The following is an 8,264-nucleotide window of genomic DNA, read 5'->3' as shown; positions in this document are numbered from 1 at the left end:
TTAATAGTTAATTATAATATATAAAATCAGTCATACAGATCGCATCCAGAAACACCGAGGGCATTTGGTTTGCCTATGCTGGACAGGTATTTTTAACCTATTTTACCCTCAAATAGAAAAAAAATGTGTTTCCTTGCTCAAGGCAGCTCTTCAAGCTCACCACAGGCAGTCACGCATGGCTGTGACAGCCAGAACTGGCAGAAAGGTCACCAGTTAGAAACTTTTTTATTATGGATAATTATTTCAATTCCTTTATGGAGATCTGAAGCCCACTTGCTCATCCCAGCCCCTTCTGCAGGACATGGGATTTCCTGTGTATCCTGTGTTGAAACCCACTGTGTAACTATTAAAAGTCATCAGAAATATTCATACTACAAGCTTTTTGAAAACCACTGGATTATTTTGTCTGGTTCTGAGGGTAATAGGAGGAAAAAGGTGACAGCTCTTTCCTGGCTCTCCATGAACCATCGCCCCCATCTGCCTCCTGAAAGCAAGGGAAGAGGAAGAAAAATTGAGAATAATATTTTTTCCTCATTTTTCCACTTTTGTTTCCCTTTATAATTCAAAGTACAGACGGGAAGCATTACTGTTTCCTAAGGATAAAGACAGGGGTGCTTAAATTTTGTACAAAGTCATGACACTGCTTAAGAAATGACCAAAGAGAATTGGTCAAAAAATTAAACAAAACCACACTTTCCCCTTGACAGTGAACACATAATTAAAAAAAAAAAAAAAAGGAAAAGAAACCAAACTACAAACCTCTAAGGTGTCTTAAGAACAAGTATTATTTTGGAGAAAGTATTTAATTGGATTTTTATGGGATATATAGAAAGAATTTGCTTCAAATGCAGTTTTATCTTTGCTGTTATAATTTAAATTTCATGGCTTAAAAAAGAAAAAAGTCAGATTTTTTCTCTTTAAATCCTTACCCACTCATCAGAGAGGAGGGTAAGGATTTAATTGTTGCTAATTTTGTTAATCCCCTGATCAAGCCACCATTGATCCCAACCACTTCCCTCCGCATTGCTAAGATGTAACCCCTTCCCAGAAATACAAGTTGACACCCTGACTGAACAGAGGAAGGGTTGCGTGGGCTACAGACCCACAAAACTTGCTCAAAGACACTTAGAAAGGTGGGGTAGAGGGGCTGAGAGTGAAAAATCAACTTCTCTGCCCCCAAGGAGCCTTTTTTTCCCAGAATCAGCCTTGATGCCGCAACCTTGTGCCGCAATGCAAAGAGGGACACTGAAACCCCACCTGCCTCACAATTTTTTTTCCTTTAAGCTGGTGGGTTTAAGGCTGGATCCCTACTGTAGGTGAGAAAAGGCTTTCTGTTGAATTTTTTTTTCCTTTTTCTTTTGTTTTTCCCAGTTTCCTCACTATCACTAAAGCAAAAAACACATGTGCGCATCCCTGCCTTTAAGAGAACGAGGGTTTCTTCGCCCCTCTCCTCCCTGCCCCCCCGCCAAAATTCAAGGAGAACATACAGCTCATGAAAATTTAATGCCATATGTAACAAAGCAAAATGAATATTTAATTGGGGCTTTTATGTGAAACCAGATAACAAAACCAGTTACACACAGAGGGGGGGGAAAAAAAATAATAAAATTAAGCCACTCTAATGTTTGATAAAAACTGGTACTGAAGCAGTTAAGCTATTGGCAACAAGCAGCTCCTAATAAACACTCAGCTAATTCTGTAGGAAAAGCACTAATTAGAAAAGCAATAATAATCGGTGTAATTGCTCTAAATTACCCTCCTCACAGAGAAGTGTGTTTGGATACTGCAACACAGCTGCTCCTGCTCCATCCAGGCGCTTGCAGCCAAGGGTGCTCTGCTTTTCTCTGCTGCCCTCTCCAGGTCCAGGAAGGTGGGAGAGCTGTCACCTCTCACATGCCAGGGAAAGACAGGAAAATCCCACACACTGGGCACCCTTGGGTGTCCCAGCCTGCTCTGGTTGCATCCCCTGGATGTTGCTGGCTCCAGAAAACATAGCACTGAGCTCCAGAGCTGGGATTAGAGTGGATGAGGACCTACAAGGGAGGTTGGCAGGTCCCACTGGATGTCCAGCCGCCAAAAAAACAATAAAGCTTAATGATCTGGACACATTAGGCAGGACAGGGTTTCATAGATGTTTTTTATAGTGTGGTAGGGCTTTGAGCGACAGCTGGGGAGCAGCATCCCTCTGTGGGGATCACCCTCTCCCCACATCACATTGACAAGGGCACCCACAGGCATCCAGAAGCACAGCAGGGACAAAATCCAGAGCTCTCAGATACCAAAACGCAGCAGAGAGCCCAGAACTCAGCTCTTGATGCAAAAAGAGGAATATTAGCTCCTCTCCAACCTAGAACAGAGGTGCATGAAGACCTCATATCCTCATGGTGCACCCAGCAGGCATGTGAGGGCTGGCTGGATGGGGCCCTGAGCAACTTGATTTAGTGGCTGACCTCCCTGATGATGGCAGAAGGGTTGGAACTAGATGATAACTAAAGTCTCTTCCAACACAAGCCATTCTACAATGGTTCTGTGACTGAATCAGCCTTTCCTCTGCAAGAGGCTCTCACCATAGGAATGAAGATGAGAACCCTGAAGATGGTCTGTTTTCCACTGCTCAGATTAGAGTTAGATTTTAGATATTTGGAGCCCCCAAGTGCTCTCCCATGCTGGATACAGATCATGGAAATCATCGGCGCAACGAAGCTCTCCCGTGCAATATTTTTGATTATTGGCAAATGTGTTTACGTTAGCTTAAGTAATAATGAACAGAATAACAGACTTCCATTGATTGTGTGTCTGCACCAGACAGTGAGGCTGCACTAGGGCTGATAACTGGCATTTTCAGAGCATTAAATTACCTCCCCATGCAGTAAAGGTCAGTGATTGGAGATGACCAGTGTACGGAGGAGGCTTTAGCCCAACCATGCTGTTTTCCTCCAGCTACAATGCTGAGATCTTCTTTCTCAAAAAAAAAAAAAAAAAGAGCAGCAGACCAAGAAGCCACACAGTGAGTTACCAAACTACATACCTGAACAAGTCAAAACTGCAGCAAATTCTCTGGCAGGTCAGCTAAAATGGTCATTGAGTTCCCCTCTGGAAGTGAATCTACAGATGTCAGATACAGTAGGACAACTCCAAGATCCTCTCCAAAAGTGGCATGGTTTTTTCATTCATATCACCGCCAACAACTCCCACAGCTGTAGAAGCAATGATCTTTTTTTTCCTTTTTAATTTAATTTCACTGATCTTGATGAAATCATTAGAGAGGAAATCATTCCAGGAACAAGGTAAAAAGATCAGAGCCCGTCCCCAGAATTTTCTCTTTAAGCAGAAAAGAAATGCAAAAACCTAAAATGGTGTTTTGGCGTCTAACCCCTCCTGAGCTTGGTTTAATCCCCTCCCTTCCATGCCACAGCCTCCAAGATTGGACAGTCACGCTCCAAGTCTCCCTGTGTAACTGCGTTTAAATCCTCGTTGCTTCCATGCATGCTTCAGTGTTGTTTATATTGGTTTAACGATCCATTAAACAAATACTGTACTTTGGGAAGTGCTACTTTGCTTATGAACAATTACAGTTTCTCCAGCGTTCAACGATGTTAACCACAAGATAGAGGATGGTGGTGCAGAGCTGGCCTGGAGTAGGGGCTTGGGGCTTCTGGGGGCTTGGGGAATGGCTTTTAGCATTATTAACATAACCCTTCCTTGGGTTTGTTTGTATTTCAAAAAGTAGTTTGAGGACATTCAGAAAGATTTTTTTGCTTTGGTTGTTGTTGTTTTGTTTGTTTATTTGGTGGTGGGTTTGTGTGGGGGTTCTTTTTGTTTGTGGCTTTTTGTTTGGTTTGGTTCGGTTTTAAAAAAACACCTTTCTGTAGTAACCCAAATTAATTGTAACCTGATGGCACTCAAGAGGAGACTCCTACTTGGCAGGATTTACTCCACTGGAGCCCAATCCTACAAATACTTGCAGAGTTTTGGTGCAGTGGACAGGCTCCAGGCAGTGAAGCACATCCCATGAGAAAAGCTCACCTTCCTCATCACAGACACTTTGTGTCCCGCTGGGCACACTCAGTGCGTCCCACAGTGACCATGTGTTTGGCCAAGAAGGGAAGACGTGGCCCTGTGGTGAGCAGCTGTCCTCAGCCCTGAGATGACCATGGGGTGAGAGGAGCCCACAAATCTGGGGCTGTACCAGGACCTTGGGAATGGGGAGCATTAGGTTTAACTAAAGTGGGGCTCTGAGGGCAAGAGGTGTAACGAAGGAAATCCAAGTGTGAGGGAAGAGATGGGGTTTGGGTCTCCATCCTTCAGAGGCAGATTTCAGCTCATCAGCAGTGGGATGTAACAGGCACAGCAGTTGCTTGCAAGCCCATCATTTCTGCCCACAATTAATTTAATTAATTTAAATATTTTAATTGATTTTTAAAACTTTTAAATGGTCTTCAGTGAGGCAGCTGAGCTTGTTTTATCCACCCAGTTTCCTGCAGAAGGGAGGAGAGTGAAAAGGAACTGAAGGTATAGGTGGGCAGAGACTATCCCATGACAAAGTGGTGCATGGGGACGATTTGGGATATCAGGGGGATCTCCCCCAGCCCTGGCAGCTTTCCAGGCTCTGGGATCCCATGAGCACTGGCAGCAGCTCAGATCTGCAGGAGCTGGGGCACAGTTTTGTGTTCCACTTAATTAGGGTGGCTGGATCTACCTGAAAGGCGTGCTGGGCTCTTTCATGTACCCAGTCACCCTTTACTCCTTTCCAAAGTGCTCTCTTGTGTCTTAAGGCCTTGTCTTATTGTGCTTGGCCTGGCAGAGTGGAAAATTTAATTTTAAACTAATTAGTTTCTAAGTTGCTGAATATCCTCAAATTACCGGGCATCACCTTTCCCAAAGGGGAAGAACAACATAACTCACCTGTATCCAACATTTGACACTGCTGGAGTCAAGAGCATGGAAACAAAGGACCCCCAATTGCTTATTGTCTTCGCTCAAAGGTCAAGAGTCATTTCTGACAAAGCTCTAATTAATAGTTTATTACCCGCAACTGACCATAGTCTCTTTTGTTAGCATTTAACATTATTAGCTAAAGGTTCTCTTTGAATGCAGAATGAGATTATCTTTGAAATCAACTTGTTCAGCTTTCCTTGGTCTTCAAACAAGGCTGCCCTCCCGCTCGTCACTGCGTGTTCCCAACTGGTCTTCACCTGACACCAAATCAATGATGTGCTGTTGCTCTGATTACTTGGTCACTGGAAGGTCATATGGATATAAATACTATTTTCCAATTATTCTCATCAATGGGCCAGTAATCACACAAAGACCAGACAGCTCTTCAAAGCTAACAACAGCAGCAATGACCCTCCATGTTTGATTTTCCAAGTTCATACATCTGTATTACTCTGCCAGCACAGAATCACAGAACTGTTCAGGTTGGAAAAGCCCTCCAAGACCATCAAGTCCAACCATTCCCCCAGCACTGCCAAGGCCACCACTGACCCGTGTCCCCAAGTGCCACATCCATATGGCTTTTAAACCCCTCCAGGGATGGGGACTCCACCACTGCCCTGGGCAGCTGCGCCAGGGCTGGACAGCCCTTTACAGAAATAATTTTTTCGTAATAGTTTTCAATAAAAGCAACGTTTTTCAAATAGTTGTGTTTGGATTTGTTCCTTCTTGGTTTTTTTTTTTTTCCCCTTTGGTCCCTTGAAACACATGGAAACAAGAGCCCAGGCATTAGGGATAGGCACAGGATTTACCTTTGGGATGACAACAAGCTTCCACTCCCTGGCTGGTTTTGGAAGGGGCTTCAGGTTGAAGCAGCCCCATGTTTTCATGGCAGCAAATCATCCTCTCTCCTGGCTGGTGACCTGAGCTGATGGCAATGGTGGGGACATCCTAGCAGGGTTTGGGGAGGGAAGGTGCAGGACGGGCTTTGCACTTTTTTAACAAATGGAGCACTTAAAAGTACATTTTTTCCCAACAGAATCAAATTCCAAAAGGAAAATATTTTACATACAAAAAGTTATTTTGCTTTAAGAGTGCTCCTTTGAGACATTCCCTAAAACTTTTCTTGACTACCCCTCCCATGACGCAAAGTTTGTCAGAATAGAAGTCAAAGTCACAGGATCATGATTATTCCTCAACAAGAGTTTCAATTAAGGAAAAAAGAAGTTGTCTTCAGTGCAATGTGCCACAGATGGCTGCCATGTCTCTGTGGCACACAGGAAGACCCACATCCTTGCCTGTTCCAGCAAACCCTGGAAAGATGCTGATCATATGGCCACAAAAAGCTGTTTGTGCTCTGCAGAAAGGTGCCTGCTACAAGTTGTGGTCACTGGTCTCACCTCTTTCCCCAAGACCTGCATTGATACCAACCCTTCTCCTGCTTTTCAGTTCTTCTGTCCCTTCTAAAACAGCTCCCCAGTTTTGCTTTGAGGGCTCTTGTGCTCGAACACATCATGGGAAGTGCCCAAATTCCCAGCTAGGTCTATCCATGTCCCGTTCTCCCACTCCCCCTGATACCGACAGCCACCACCAGGATCATGCCCATGGCTGAAGGGACAGTGTCTTGAGCCAGCACCACTTGCAGGGGCCACTCTGGGCACCCAGCCTGCAGCTGTGCCATCACAGCTCTCTGCACATGGATTTTGGAGATGCTGCTGCTGGGCAGAGGCCATCCTCCAACCACACCAGGCACCTCACAGTGCTCATCGTGCCCTGGCACCCCCAAAAGCGGTACCTGAACCCCACATGGACTTTTCCTCTCCAGGAGGGCACACAGATGATGTGAGTGAGCTCTTTCGGGGACAGGGGACATCGGCTGTTGCCATGGAAAGGCCACATCCCCAAAGCATGTTCCACATTTTGGGGATCCCCCGATGCACGTTGCACACTGAGCAGCCAGCGGGGCTGGCGACCGCTCACCCAGCCCAGGCTCTCCAATTCCCCGTTCTCTGCTGCCATCAGGTGGATATTTCATTTTATTCCACTAAAAGCTGCAAAATCCGAGTGCCTTTTGCCTGGATTTAACCATCTTGCCCACAGGCAGCTGATTCCCTGGCCTCTGGTCACATAGGCAAAGCCACAGGAGTCTGAAGACACGGAAAGATCCCTAATGTTTCTGCCGCTGATTTTGGACACCACAGAAGGCTGCCAAGACTCAGCAGTTAGTTGTCAGGTCTTTTTCTGGTCTCTTAGGTCTCACCCCACCTGGGAGAGCAGCGTTATTTATTGCTCCCCTTACCCAGCATCTCCCTTGTAAATCCACCCCAGGAGAGGAAAGGTTTTAGGCAGTGTCAGGATTCAGCACTAGCACCCACCTTGGCATAACACCAGCACCAGAACATTTCCTGCATCCATTTGTTTCAGGACTTGGCAGTTTCCTGCACAGATGCCAAAGAAAACACAGGGTAAGGTTTATGTTCAGCAGAGTGTTTGGAAGATCTTCTGGTGCTCAATGCACTGCAAGTGAAGCTGCTGGCAGAGAAAGAAAAGAAATGCACATCTTAATTTCCCACCAAACAGCAAAAATCTGCCCCAGACAAGAACTGGTCCTATCTAATATCACAAATTCATGTTCTTAACAACATGGCACATGACTCAGAGTCATGAAATAGAATACCAGGATGGTTTGGGTTGGAAGGGACCTTAAACCTCATCTCATTCCACCCCTTGCCGTAGGCAGGGACACCTTCCACTGTCCCAGATTGCTCCGAGCCCTGTCCATGTCTGTGGCCACTGCCAGGGATCCAGGGGCAGCCACAGCTTCCCTGGAAAACCTGTGCCAGGACCTCACCACTCTCAGCAGAAAAAACTTCTTCCTTTTACCTGCCCTAAGTTGACACTACTTCAGTTTAAAGCCATCACCCCTTGTTCTGTCACATCAGGCCCTGCTAAAAAATCTGTGTCCATGATTCTTCCAAAACCCCATTAAGTACAGAAAGCCTGACATAAGGTGTCCCCAGACCCTTCACCTGGAGAACACCCCCAGCTCTCCCAGCCTGTCTCCAGAGCAGAGGTGCTCAGCCCTCGGAGCACCTCCGTGGTCTCCTCTGGACTTGGTCCAGCAGTTCTATGTCCTTCTCATGCTGAGGACCCCCCAGATGCAGAACTTCAGGTGGAGCCTCACCAGAGCAGAGTAGAATTGCATGGGCTGCTGGAAACTGCAGCATTTGCAAAGATTTTTGGAATTGTTTTGCACTCCTATAGAAAGCAGTAGCTAATTTAAAAGGTGTAAACCAGTATTATTCATGCCACAGCATGAAAAAAGCCCA

General features: G+C 45.7%; 1 long non-coding RNA gene across 1 annotated transcript; it reads left to right on the top strand.

The window, feature by feature from the left end:
- Positions 1 to 407: 407 nt before the first annotated feature.
- LOC108449008 lies at positions 408 to 8,045 on the top strand. The gene is made up of 3 exons (XR_001865101.1): positions 408 to 418; positions 3,445 to 3,453; positions 7,956 to 8,045. It is a non-coding gene; the product is annotated as an uncharacterized LOC108449008 (long non-coding RNA).
- Positions 8,046 to 8,264: the final 219 nt, after the last annotated feature.

Source organism: Corvus brachyrhynchos, unplaced genomic scaffold (assembly GCF_000691975.1).
Source record: "Corvus brachyrhynchos isolate BGI_N302 unplaced genomic scaffold, ASM69197v1 scaffold8, whole genome shotgun sequence".
In the NCBI taxonomy this organism is placed as follows: domain Eukaryota; kingdom Metazoa; phylum Chordata; class Aves; order Passeriformes; family Corvidae; genus Corvus; species Corvus brachyrhynchos.
The sequence above is the reverse complement of the archived record's forward strand: the minus strand, read 5'-3'. Positions and strand labels throughout refer to the sequence as shown.